This window comes from Chenopodium album, chromosome 6 (genome assembly GCF_948465745.1).
Source record: "Chenopodium album chromosome 6, dcCheAlbu1.1, whole genome shotgun sequence".
Lineage (NCBI taxonomy): Eukaryota > Viridiplantae > Streptophyta > Magnoliopsida > Caryophyllales > Amaranthaceae > Chenopodium > Chenopodium album.
In genome coordinates this window covers 50,774,855-50,788,920 of record NC_137839.1, presented here as the reverse complement: position 1 = coordinate 50,788,920, position 14,066 = coordinate 50,774,855, and the positions used below count along the sequence as shown (strand labels likewise).

The window sequence follows — 14,066 nt, the reverse complement described above, 5'->3', positions numbered from 1 at the left end:
GCTAGTCTTAAGAATCAAGTATTTTCGCCCGACCGCGTGCGAAACCCGTCGTATACGGACATATTTGTCTGCCCGATTGGGCGACTCTCGCCCGATCGGGCGCGAGAAGAGGTGAAAATTCGAGCGTTAGATCGCCAGACCGGGCGAAGGGCGCCCGACCGGGCGCGAGAATTGACTCGAATCGAGCATTTAGATCGCCCGATCGGGCAAATGGCGCCCGACCGGGCGCGAGAGCTGAACAGATTTCACAAATTAGATCGCCGGACCGGGCGAGCCCATGCCTGACCGGGCGCGACGGACCCGACGCATTTTCTTCTTCTTTCTTCGTCCCTTTTTCTCATTTCACTCTTATTTCTCCATAACTTTCTCTCTCTAACTCAAATTCTCTCTACCTTCTCTCTAAGATTTCTTCTCCAATTCTCACCCAAATTCAAAACTTTTTACATATCTTTAGTCCCCTCTTCATCCTCTATATTTCCGTATAAAAATTTTCAGATTTTATTCAAATAAATTTTCATACCCATTTCTACCATGGCTTCAAAGAGGGCTCGGTCTATTTTCGGTAGGAGCTCTAGTTCGAGGGAGGAATACGACCCGGATTTGCAACTCTCGTACTGGCCAACGATCCGTATTGCTAGCCGAGAGCAAAAGGAGCGGCTGGAACACTTAATCGAGCGTGAGGTAATTCCTTCTCGGTGGTTACACCGCCCTACTTTAGAATCAATTGGTTTGTATGATTTTGTAAAACGATTTTTAAATGACATTGGCATGAGAAAATTTGTTGATATGCACTATACTACATACCAAGAACTAACTTGTGAATTCTTGTCTTCTTTACAAGTTGTAAGTAGTAGAAATGGACCAAATTTAATTTTTAGGTTAAACAATAGGAATATTAGTTTAACTTATGTAGAATTTTGTAAATTGTTTGAATTAAATTCTGAGTTACCTCACCAATGGCATGCGGACTATAAAATGGGTGATATATATCATGCTTTGACTGGTTTGCCTACTCCCGACCCCCAACATGCTAGTACCAAACCTATTCATCACCCTGTTCAAAAAATCTGGCAAAGATTTGCGGGTTTGTGTTTTTTAGGTAGGAACGAGCCCCATAATGCCCAAACTAACGAACTAGCTGTCATAGGAAACTATGTGTATGGGTTCGGGAAATTGAACATAGGTAGGTGTATTATTCACCATCTGAGTAGGCATGCCACGACCAGTACCACATCTCGCACCCCCATCCGTATAGGAGGCCTTATCACTCGAATAGTAGTGAAAAAGGCCGGTTTTGTAGTGGATGGACCCCACCAACTGACCAACTGTGGACCATATACCTATATGACTGCTAGATATTTTGAGGAGTTGGGGTGGGTACGACCGGATAGCGAGCAGACACCCTTTTGGTATATTAGGACTAGGAGCGAGCAACCTTTGCCCATCTTTCCCCTACCTAGTCCTGACTTGACCACCTTTCCCCCAGGGCAACCATCCTATACATATGATCTTTTAGTTGCCAACGCTAGGGGGCAAGCACCACCACCACCAGTTCCACCACCCCAGCCTCAGCCTCAGCCCGAGGTGGCATTCTCTCCACCTTGCATGTCTCACTTCGTCCCTCATGTTGACTCTGACCCAGTTTGGGACCTTCAGAGTATAGGTCAGGCCTTAGGACGCTTCAAGAATTCCCATACTGACCTTAGGAGGATGGTAGGCTCCATAGACCAAAGGTTAGGGTAACTAGAGAGGAACCAGCAGGGTAGAGCTCTCTACCCTATGTACGATGATTATGCACGTCGGGGAAACATTCCCGACGATGCTATTTACCCTGACTGGTTTCAGCCTCCACCCTAGGGATACGATAGGGATCCCACTGCCCATGGTATTTACACTGAATATTCTGCCTTCCATGGGTACGGCCAGGACATTCCTTTCGGGGGACCGTCGGGGGGGAGTTTTCAGGCTGATTATTTTGGTGGTAGTTCTTCTGGTGCAGTTGGTGCAGGTGGCAGTGGAGGTGCAGGCTTTGGCTCCATGGATGAGGATGATCAGGGCTAGCTATGCTAAGCTAGTTCCCGAGCCAATGAGGACATTGTCAGATTCTGGCTTAGGGGAGATTTTGGATTTGGTATCTTTCTTTTTCTCTTTTCTTTTCCTTTTGGTGTGTTTTCTAGGTTAGATTTATTGCTTTCTAGGTTAGTTTTATTGCTTTCTTATATATGAAAAATACAAAAAAATTGAAAAATAAAAACCCAAAACTACGTTCCAATGAATTGTAAATCATGCTTCCCTGTGCCCCTTACTTGAGAAAATTGTTTTGATTCTTGGTATATGATGATAAGCATTGTGGATTAGTTGATCATGATTTGATGTTTGATTGCCTTGAAACCTTAACATGAGTCAATTTTGCCCAACTACTTGTGAATATAGTGCTTGACTAGTTGATTTGATTAGGAATGGGTGTTAGTTCCTGGTATATCAATGAATTTGACTATTGGTTTGAAACTATAAGTAAAGTTTATATGATTCATTATTATGCACATTGAGGAGGACGAAGGCGTTCAATCTTTTAGGTAGCCTCCAGATGATTGTAGATACATTTGTTCCCTTCTTGCTACCCATATTGTTGCCTTGACTTTTTGTTGTTTATTAGCCACATTACAAGCCTATTTTGCCCCATTGGTTACTAGTCCCAAGCTTGGCTTGGGGGAGCTATTAGTGAGTGAGGTGAGGGAGTTTGTAGTGTGCTTATTATTTGCACAATTTGGGTGGGTTTTTGAGCAGTAGCTTTTTTTTTTATCATGTTTATTTTTGATGAGTTTGAGAGTTATATTTTCTTGAAAAATTAAAGCATGATGTTATGAAAAAAAACAGAGAAGTTCAAATAAAAAAAAAAAGTGAAAAAAAAAGTGAACTTCAAAAGAAAAAAAATGTTCAATGTTCGAATGTTCTAGTTAGAGGTTGATCAAGAGAAAAAAAAATAAGAGTTTCAATGAAAAATTTAAGTTTGGAATTAAAGTTTGTTTATTCACTCCACTTCTTCATTATTATATTTTTATGAGTGAATTTGTAAGTGTTGGGATTGTATATTATGATTGAAGTATATTTGGTTGATATTAGAGTTGTGTAGGAGATGTTGATCATTATTTATTTGATCATGGGCTTTATTAGTATTTGCTCCCTTAAGCATAGATTTTCTCTCACTTGTTCCCAAATGATTCATACCCTTTACCCTAGCCTTACATTACAAGCTTTAAAGACCTTCCGACCTTTGTGCATAGAGTCGTATGAATGTGAAAGTGTTGTTTATCAATGCAAGTTATGATTTGACATATTTCGAGTCGACTAGTAGGTTGAGCGTTCATTATTTTATACACACGAGAGTGTGAGTTGGGAGGGCATTGTTCACATAAAGGGTTGGTTGGAGAGCGATCGAGTACACCTTTTACTCGCCACATAAATGAGAGTTGAGTGTGTGAGCACTAGTCTTGAATTCTATATGCTCTTGTGGTTTGCTCTATTTGACAATTGTTAGGGGAGATTGGTAGTTAGATGGATTTGATTGGTTGATTTTGAAGTATGTTTATTTGATTTACCCTGGATCGTTTGTGCTTGCTTTTTACTTTTTGGGGTGAAGCATATTTATTGATTCATTGATGAGATCTTTGCTTAGGGACAAGCAAAGGTTTGGCTTGGGGGAGTTTGTTGTGTCTATTTTATATAGCGTTTTCCCCCCGTCCCTTGGTCATAATTAGTAGTGTTTTTGGCTCTTTAGAGCCACTTTTATTACTAATTGGCGTTTTCTAGTGTTTTCGTAGATTTGGTTGACTTTTACAGGGAATTACACTTTTGGAGTATTTTCCCGAGATATTTTGGAGCAATCACGAGCATTGGAGAAGCACGGCCAGTTTTTATAGCCCAGGGCCGGTTAGAGCCATCGAACCGGTGATTAAGGGCTCGGTACAGGTGATTCCGGGGCATTTGGACCGAGTATTCATGACCGAAAGAGGAAACTTAGATTGGCCCGAAGAATCGGAACCCAATCGTAGTCCAGATAGTGGCCCAAGAGAGCCGCCCGGCCAAAAGGCTGGCGCCTAGAGGCGCGCTCGGCCGAGCGGGAGAAGCGAAGGTCGGCGCCCAGTGACGCGCCTGGCCGGGCGCGAGATTCGACCTGAAGAGCAAAAAGGCGCGCCCGATCTGGCGGTGCCTTGCCCGATTGGGCGTGTGTAAATATTAGGAGTTAATTTCGTCGTTTAAGTTTGTTTTAGTTTAGGATTTGTACGGAGTACAAATACTCCTCGGTAATACGATTTTAGGATATCTCTTTAACTTTTTCTTTACTCTCTTAATTGTTTTCTTAGATTTTCTCTCTCTTATACCTTTGATCTTAATCTACTCTTAATTCCAGATTTATTTGGTAACTATTTCTCTTCTCTTAATCTTAGTTGTTTATTTTATTCTTTGAATCATGTCTTACTTTATTGCTTTGATTAGTTTAGTTTTTACTATGTGTGAGTAGTTCTATTTCTAGGGTTTGTGGGGATCCATAAATAATATGAAGGGGTAAATTATTGTTGTTGATGATACTTCGTGGTGGAATGAAGAGGTGAAAGCAGTAATTAAGCAAAAAAGGGAATGCTATCAAGCCTTAGGAAAATGTAGGAGTGATGAAACCTTTGCAGCGTATAAGGAGGCTAAGAGTAAGGCAAAGGCAGCTGTTCGTCAAGCGAAAGAAAAGGCATATCAGGAGGTTTATGAAAAACTTGATTCCAAGGAGGGAGAAAGGATCATTTATAAGATGGCAAAGAGAAGACAAGAGGCAAGGAAGGATATTGGCATGGTGAAGTGTGTCAAAGATAAGAACCAAATGGTCCTAGTGCAAGAGGAGGACATCAAGGACAGGTGGAAGGGGTACTTCGATGAATTATTTAATGGAAGTAATGGAGTTGTGATAGGAGATACCTCTGTGAGTGATGAAGAAATCAACATGGAGTATGTGCGAAGGATTAGGAGAGTAGAGGTGGAGATTGCACTGAGGAAGTTGAAACCTAAGAAGGCGGTTGGCCCTGATGGGGTACCGATAGAGGTGTGGAGGTGTTTGGGTAAGATTGGTATTGATTGGTTAACAAACCTTTTCAACAAGATATGGACGGCTACAAGGATCCCACAAGATTGGAGGAAGAGCACCTTGGTCCCGGTTTATAAAAACAAAGGAGACGCTCAAGATTGTTCTAACTACCGAGGAATTAAGCTTATGAGCCACACTATGAAGCTGTGGGAAAGGGTGATTGAACAAAGGTTGAGGGCATACACAAGCATTTCAGATAACCAATTTGGTTTTATGTCTGGGAGATCTACTATGGAGGCAATCCATTTGATAAGACAAATGATGGAGTTTTATAGGGTAAAGAAGAAAGATCTTCATATGGTCTTTATTGATTTAGAGAAGGCATATGACAAGGTGCCAAGAGAGATACTTTGGTGGGCAATGTTGAAGAAAGGTATCCCACGAAGGTATGTAGACCTAGTTAAGGATATGTATCGGGATGTGTCAACAAATGTGAGAACATGCGGAGGGTTGACAAAAGATTTCCCTATTACAATCGGATTGCATCAAGGGTCTGCATTAAGCCCTTTTCTTTTTGCAACGGTTCTAGATGAATTAACTAGACCATTTCAAGATGAGGTTCCATGGTGTATGTTGTTCGCGGATGATATCGTTTTGGTGGATGAGACTAAGGACGGGGTTAATGTTAAGTTGGAGCAATGGAGGCAAAGGTTGGAATCTAGAGGGTTTAAGCTAAGTCGGAGTAAGACTGAATATTTGGTATGTCGTTTTGGCACTCAGAGGGGGACAAGCAATGAAGTGGTGAGTTTGGATGGAAAGGATTTGACCATGAGTGAATGTTTTAAGTATCTTGGGTCGATCATCCAGAAGAATGGTGACATTGATCAAGACGTAACCCACAGAATTAAGTCAGGGTGGCTTAAATGGAGAGCGGCCACGGGAGTGTTATGCGACCGCAGCATTCCCCTACAGTTGAAGGGAAAATTCTACAGGACTGCCATAAGACCAGTGTTGCTCTATGGTACAGAATGTTGGGCTTCTAAGAAAGAGCATATTAAAAAGATGGAGGTTACGGAAATGCGCATGTTAAGGTGGATGTGTGGAAACACTTTAAGAGATAGAATCAGAAATGAGGTTATTCGCAAGAAAGTAGGTGTGGCAGACATTGCAGATAAATTAAGGGAAAATCGTCTGCGTTGGTTTGGACATGTAAGACGGAGACCCGTGGGTGCACCGGTGCGAAGAGTGGAAGAGTGGGATCATGGAGGGATTAAACGAGGAAGAGGGAGACCAAAAATGACTTGGTTGGAAGGAGTGAGGAAGGATATGAAGTGCATGGATTTACGTGAGGATGAAGTTTTGGATCGTAAGGGATGGAGGAGAAAGATTTATGTTGATGACTACACGGAATAATCATATTTGGTTCATGTTAGCCGACCCCACTTTTGGGATTAAGGCTTTGATTGATTGATTGATTGATTGATTGTCAATGCTAGATTAATTTCCTATTGATTGATTTAATGCTCTGTAACTAGATTAGGCCTGATCTTTTATGCATGAGTTTGACAATATTGATTCGAGATTTGATAGATGAGAATTAATATTTAGGTCTAGTTTCAATAGGCAGGTTAATTTATAAATGGTTAAGTCGAGATTCGAAAGATGAGATTTAATACCGGTAAATTAATTGTGTGATTGTAATACGTAGCGAAAGCCCTTTATGATCTGATTAATTATGCATTGATGAATGATTATTATATTCAACCCTGGAATATTATTTATTGGTGAACCTATGCCCTAGATCCTTTTATATATTATTTTCTCCTTGTTCTTGATCTTTGTAGTTTAGTTTATTGTTCAAATATAAATATTGGTTACCTCATAATCTAGATTATATTAGTTAATTAGGAATAGGAAGATCTGTTTCTCTGTGGATTCGACCCTACTTCCCTATCTACATTAGTTAAAGGATTTAGGAATTACTTTTGATTTGGGGATACGACTATACCCTTTCATCCATACTCCTTAGTTTTCAAAATGGACGCAGTTCAACAAGTCGAACTGGAAATAGCATCCCTACGCATCGTACTCAAAAGTTAGCTACTGGAAGCTGAATGGGTAAGAGCAAGGTATGAAGAGCTTTTATTCCTCGATGAACGACGATTAAGAGCTTTGTATCATGTACAAGTCTACCAACGGCGCATTGTGCGTCATTTTAATAAAAGGGTCAAACCCAGAAATATCAAAGAAGGCGACTTTGTACTAAAGGAGGTTAGGGGTCCACCAACCGATCCAAGAGGGAAATTCAAGCCTAATTAGATAGGTCCCTACCGCGCAATTGAAATCTTATCAGGAGGAGCCGTCATATTAATGGATATTGGAGGAGATGAAATTCGCCAATTAATAAACATTGATCGACTAAAAAAATATTACATATGAAACCCGGATAAACTCGTTCATTCATTAAATAAATCATTTTTAGCATTCAATCGAAAGATTTTAAGTGTTATACAATTTATCGAATAACACGGAAAATCACATAACACTTGGGGGGGTAATGTAAATTAATAAGATCATTCTAAGTGTTCAGAATTTTTCGAACATCACGAAAAACTCTTCACACTTGAAGGGGGGGGGTAATAATGCAAAAAAAAAAATTTAACACTCGTAGCACAGGTGTCGCACACAACTGGATTAGTTGCGCGCGGATGTCACGCGCAACAAATTTCATTGCGCGTGACATGCTCGTGCAACCTCGGATGTTGCACGCGCCACTTGACGATGAAATACGAACCATGATTTTTTATTCTTGAAAAAAGTTTCGACTTTTACTTGCGACAAAAAGAGGGCGTTTCTTAAAAATAACATATACTCGGAAAATAAAAAATTAAATTTTGATTTAAATGTTTTCTTTTTAAACAACGTTTGATTAATTTTTTCATTTAATTTCTATTCAAGAGATTAAAGAAAAATAAAAATATAAAAAAGTAATATACAATAGATATAAAAGAAGAACTACGCAAAGACCTAATTTCGTATTACGAATACGTAGGCAATCTTTATGATTCGGTAATATCAAAATTAAAAAAAAAAAGCACATTTTTATTTTATTCAAAATCCAAAAGAGAGAGACATTATTAAATTAGATAGTAAATGACAAACACAAAGTAGTGATTACACTTTATTCGAATTAAACTAATGATAAAATTGTGTAACACTCTAAGGTTTTACTATGTCCTCGATTGTCACGGATGATGGAGGAGTAGTTTCCATCGCAGTATTCTCAGAAGCCTTGGAGCTTTCCCCTACACTCTTCTTTTTCACCCAAACATTGTTCTTCAATTTAGGGATTGGGGCCTTTGCAACCCGTTTTCCTTTTGACGATTGGAGCTTTCTTGCGATTATTTGGTGAAGGTTCTTTGATTTTCACACCTTGTTGCGCGGGTTTGGAAGGAGCTTTCCTTTTTTTTTTCCTTAGAATGAGCCTTAGGGGATGAGAAGTCTAATTTTCTTCTCAATCCTTTGTTTTGGCCACTAGGAGGAGTAGTAGTGGACGAATGCATCAAAGGCGTAGGTGGATTGCGAGCTGTGGCAGCTTGAAGTTGAGATCGAGCCTTGTTTAATTTGCCCTTATCCGCTGCATTCATCTAAGCTTTGTAAAAGGAAAATAATACAATACTCGTGGTAGGATTTTGTACTACCCATCTAGGAAGACTTGACCAATATTCCATCCAATGGGAATTCATTCGGGTTTAAAGATCACATCTTTAGGGGCATCACAATTTTGCGGGGGAATAATTTGTTTCATCCTGTATTGTCACATTACCTTGTAAGGAAAGGTATAAGTAGTACTAGATAGGCCTAGAAACCTAATATAAGGGCAATTAAGCTATTTCTCACCGTACTACTTATGTTCCACCAAGGAATCACAAAGCGTATGTTGGGAACCCCGTGACAGAAAAACGACGTCCATTCTTCTTCATTCTTATGCTTGTACAGAATTCGACGTCCAGGTGTAGACACCTAAAAATGTCTCCCCAAAACCAAACCCGATGATGAACAACCTTTCATCGCCACTATTGGTCGGGTTCAGTATTTAATCCCGAGAGTGCTTAAAAAATCGTATTTGATTAAATTCGTATTTTTGAATAGTCCATGGATTAGTCTTGATGTTTGGTAAAAGCATAGTTTTAATTTCAGCCCAAAACTTATTATTTAATTTTAGCCCAAACCTTTTTTTTTATTTTATTGTTTTATTATTTATTTTTGGCCCAAACCTTTTATTTATTTTATTTACTCATTTTCTTATTTTAGCCCAAATAACAATAAAGCAGAAAAAGGCCCGAAATTATCAATCGGCACTTAAAATGCTGAACGAAATTAGGGTTAAAAATGTATTTAGACGGAAAAGCGGACTGAAAATTCTTGCGCCACGGCAGCAGCTCACCGTGTCACGGGAAACTTTCCCGTCTGACGATGAGATTTCCCTTGACACGGGAAACCTGCTGTGACACGGGAATTTCCGTGTCCTTTCCGCGTAAACCCTTAACTCGTTTTCTTCCCCGTTTACAAAATATTTCCCGCGTCACACAAAATTTGCACCGTGTCACGGGAATGTTTCCCGTCTAACGGTGGGATTTCCCGTGTCACGGTTCAGTTTGCCGTGTCGCGGGATACTTTTTTAGGGTTTTTATCATTTTAGGGTTCCGTGTGTTCCCTCAGCACATTTTCTCTATAAATACCCCCTCAATTTTTATGTACGTGGCATGAATTAATTCTCTATTTTTCTCTCTTCTATGCTCTAGCCTAAACACTACCCTACCCTTCTTATTTCAAAATTCCTTCTTCAAGTACTCCAAGGAGTCCATACTTTACTCGTGGTTCTGTCCTTAAGCCAAGGCGTAAAAGGTAGAACTGTTTGAGGGTTTAGCCCCAAATCAACTCTACTTTATTTAATTTAATTTAATTATTGTTTTATTATTATTTCCTTGAAGTTACTAACTCATTTATTATTTTGTAAATGCAAACAAACAGAATCAAAGTAAGAATTATGTTCCTTTTATTTCTATTATTTTTCTAACGATTTTATATTGTTGGAATTATCGTTAAATTGCTTCCAATAGTGATGTTATTCTATTATTTTTGTGATCACTATATTGCATGTTTAAAGGGAATATGTAATTGAAAATCACGACTAAAAAGATAATTTGGACAACCGGTTTAGGTTCCTTTTAATCATGTTATTAATTCAAGTGATCACAATATTTTATAATTACATGTTGCATTAATATTCAACCAATTTAGCATAATAATAGTTTGGAGCAAATTGAATATTTTGTTTGTATGCCTTTGAGATCGCAGGAATGCTTTATACTATAAGAATCGAGTAGAGGCCAATACGGGCGAATGTGACTCCATGACTCACTTCGTACCATCATCCCCGATCCTCCTTTTGTGGTTCCGAACCATATAGAGTTAGTAATCTCATAGATTATGAATGGGGTTTAACCTTCACGGGTCAATCGTTGTTGGTTATCGTTGTCCCTTTATCGTGGTTGCCTTTTATGATCCGCGAACGGTTTAGAAGTTCCTTAAAAACTTGTTGGCGGCTCCCTACTTTCCTTGTCCCTAATCGTATATGTCAATTCCCACTTCCTATGAGTGCCAAGCATATTCACACATGCTTTAACGTAGGCGCACTTCGAGCGACGCCTACAATTTGGCGACTCCACTGGGGAGGATTCTTGGTTATTTATCGATTTGAGTGATCAGTATTTAATTAAGATGAGTGGATGAGACTTGAAAGATTCTTGAAAAATATTCCTGTGATTAATTTGGAATTTTTGCATATGCATAGACGTTTTAACGTCGCATTTAAGTCTGTCCCGTAGGAAAAATTGAATAACTTGATTGCATACAAAGGAAAACAGGGCACCTGTCAGATTTTCTGACTGTCGTGTCACGACAAAATCTGTCGTGTCACGACAAAATCTGTCGTGTCACGACAAAATCTGCCGTGTCACGGTACAGTGCTTATTTTCTCTTCTCACAGTCAACTTCCGTCGATTTTTCAGAAAAAACGTGTAGGTTCTACATGCGTCTTAGCCCCGGGGGATTTCAGCTCTATCAACCTAAAAACGCTCATGGCAATAAGGGTTCATCCGAGTTATTAAATCCACCCAAACCATGGAGTCGAGTTCGATTTCATCACAAACTCGCGGAGCCGCCCGTTGGCATACACCCACAAGGGAGGCTGCCTTGCTAACGCGTCCAAACTCTTAACCATGGTACCCTTTTGACACCCAAAGCTTGACCAATAGTTGAACATAGATCTTGACTCTAGGTTGCAAACTTTTTTACATCATCGTGACTAAATGCTACATGGTTGTTTGGTGCTAACCTTCTTGTGTTTACTCTTTTTGTTTAACCCATGACCGAGGGTTTTTATTTTCACATAGTAACTAGTACGGACCTAAAATCGACTAAAATCTGGAAAAATCACGAAAAAGACATGGAACTGCGCACCGTGTCACGACAAGTGCTGTCGCGCCACGGTGAACAGTGCCGTGACACGGCGCTTTCTACCGTCTGACGGTAGACTGCACCGTGTCACGACAGTCAGCACCGTGACACGGTGCCCAGGAAAAGTGTCCCGTCAGTCTCTGTTCGGTTTTTTTGTGCGCACGTATGTGGTTTATATGTCTAGTTTGGTGTCATGTCTAGCTGTACGGTCAAAACACGCGTCCATAACCTCACTTAATCACTCACATGTCGTATTCATACACTTTTTTCTCTAGTCATGCACCACTTTTTGACTGTATTTTAGGGTAGTCTTTTTTTGTGTCGTTTTTTTTCGGAGAAAGTTGGATAGTATCCTCCCATATTTTTTTTAAAATAAAAAAAAATAAATAAATAGAATTTCAAAATTATAGATTTTTAAAATTCAATTTTTTTTTATCCGGATGGGTTAAGGTTAAGTTTGGTCATTAAAGGTGTGTTTGTTTTGGTGTCACAGCATTGGGTCAAGAAGCAGGGGTAGATTGTTACGGTTCGAGTCAATACCTCAACAACCTCTTATACCAAAGAGGCATAAAAGAAAACCACCACAATCATCTCCACAAGATCCATCTCTAGTCTACTTTCAACCAATGGCTACTAAGGAAGATATCGAGAACATCAACAACACAATTGAAATGTTGTCTAACATGATGCAAACACTCACCACTAGAGTCAACACGGTAGAGCAAGATAATCAAAACAATGTCACTACTGCTGCAATGGACAAGATTAAGGAACAGATGAGTAAGATTTCTGAAGAATTCACTTATGTGGAACAACCTGTCACCTCTTCGTCCATAAGGGACAAGCTTCCTGAGACGTCACTACCACAAAAAGTGGAAAAAGTAACGCTTAATACAAAACTGTCAAGTTGCTTAGGCGTTCTCTAAAATTATATAGAATGCCCAAGATTGATGAACGTTGTATATGTAAAATCATATAGAACGCCTATCCTACCTAACACCTCTATTTGATTATATTATTTTTTTAAATAAAATGTGACTTAATAATGGAACGCCTTGTATGGTTAACTGTTCTATATGAGTAAAAAAAACTCCGCCTTTTATATTAAATTATTACAATTTATTTGAGAATTATTATAAAAATAAAAAATAAAAAAATCAACAACTAAACCCTACCCACCTCCTCTCTGTCAGTTACACACACGCCTCTTGTTCTTCCATTCCTCTATTTCTTTCACCGATTCATATTGTAAAATGAAAATAAAGTAAAATTTATCACCGATTCATCTACCTCAACATCTTCCTAAAGAGAAACTATTCTATCAGATCTTCCACCGTCGTCCGTTGCCGCTTATCGCGACCACAATTCTTATTGTTCATCGCTCACGAACCCTAGGTAAAAACTCATTAGTTTAATTTTTCAATTCACAAATTTTCCCCTTAATTTTTCATTCTTATTTCTGCAATTGTTTACATTTTTGTTGAGAATTAGTTGATCTAAACATTTTCATTATGGGGGTAATATCAAATTATACTTATAATTTGGTTTATCTTTACCCACAACTTTATTTTCAAGTTTTCATATTTTGGGCGTGATAATTGAAAGAATTCAGAGGATATTTACAAGAAATCCTCAAATTTGTCATGAAGAATTGAAAGATTATCAAGTATTTAAAACGACAAATTCGAGAATCGCTTTTTTGCATCTGACATCCATGGCTTTCCATTAACATTGTTGCTCTCTTGGTTGTTTCTCCATTATTGATTTTTATATGCTTTATTCATAACTTATATATTTTAATCTGTAAATTCTGTCAAATAGCTTTTGAATCTGCCAATACTAGTGAAATTAGTAAGGACCTCTGATTTCCAATATTGACTAGTACCTTTTTTTTTGGTATATTGAGTTCGATTTTTAGTTTTTGTAGTTTTTTTTATCTTGTGAATTTTGATAATGATTTTGTTCTTGTTTTTTATTTTGATTGATGCAGATATACCTGGGAAGAAATGAAGATTAGCTATTTGTTTAAATTTATCTCTTGTTTCTCCATTACTATGTACTTCGTATAATTTACTTGAATTGTACTTTATACAATATTATGTAAGGTTGATTTTTTAATTTTAAATTGACTACTATATGAATTGTATATTACTCGTAATTCTGTATTTTGATATGTACACTGTATTTATATTGCACTGTAATATTATTTAAATTTATTTTTTTTTTATAAAAAATAAGGAAAAGAGAATTGTTAGCTAACATAGGCGTTCTCTTTTATGCAATAATATAGAACGCCTAACACAACACAGGCGTTCTATTTTCCTTGTTTTTTATAGATATTGTACCTATAATTAGAGACGCTTATATTGGATATGCGTTCTATTTTGCATAGAATATAGAACGCCCGAAAGAGGCGTCTCGTATACTTTATAAGGCACCCCACTTGAAGTACGCCTCTAAGGCGTTCTATATT

General features: G+C 38.4%; 1 long non-coding RNA gene across 1 annotated transcript; it reads left to right on the top strand.

Annotated features, from left to right (window-relative positions):
* Window positions 1–12,606: 12,606 nt before the first annotated feature.
* Window positions 12,607–13,809, top strand: LOC145634884 (uncharacterized). The gene is made up of 2 exons (XR_014113667.1): window positions 12,607–12,988; window positions 13,584–13,809. It is a non-coding gene; the product is annotated as an uncharacterized LOC145634884 (long non-coding RNA).
* The last annotated feature ends 257 nt before the right edge of the window (window positions 13,810–14,066 follow it).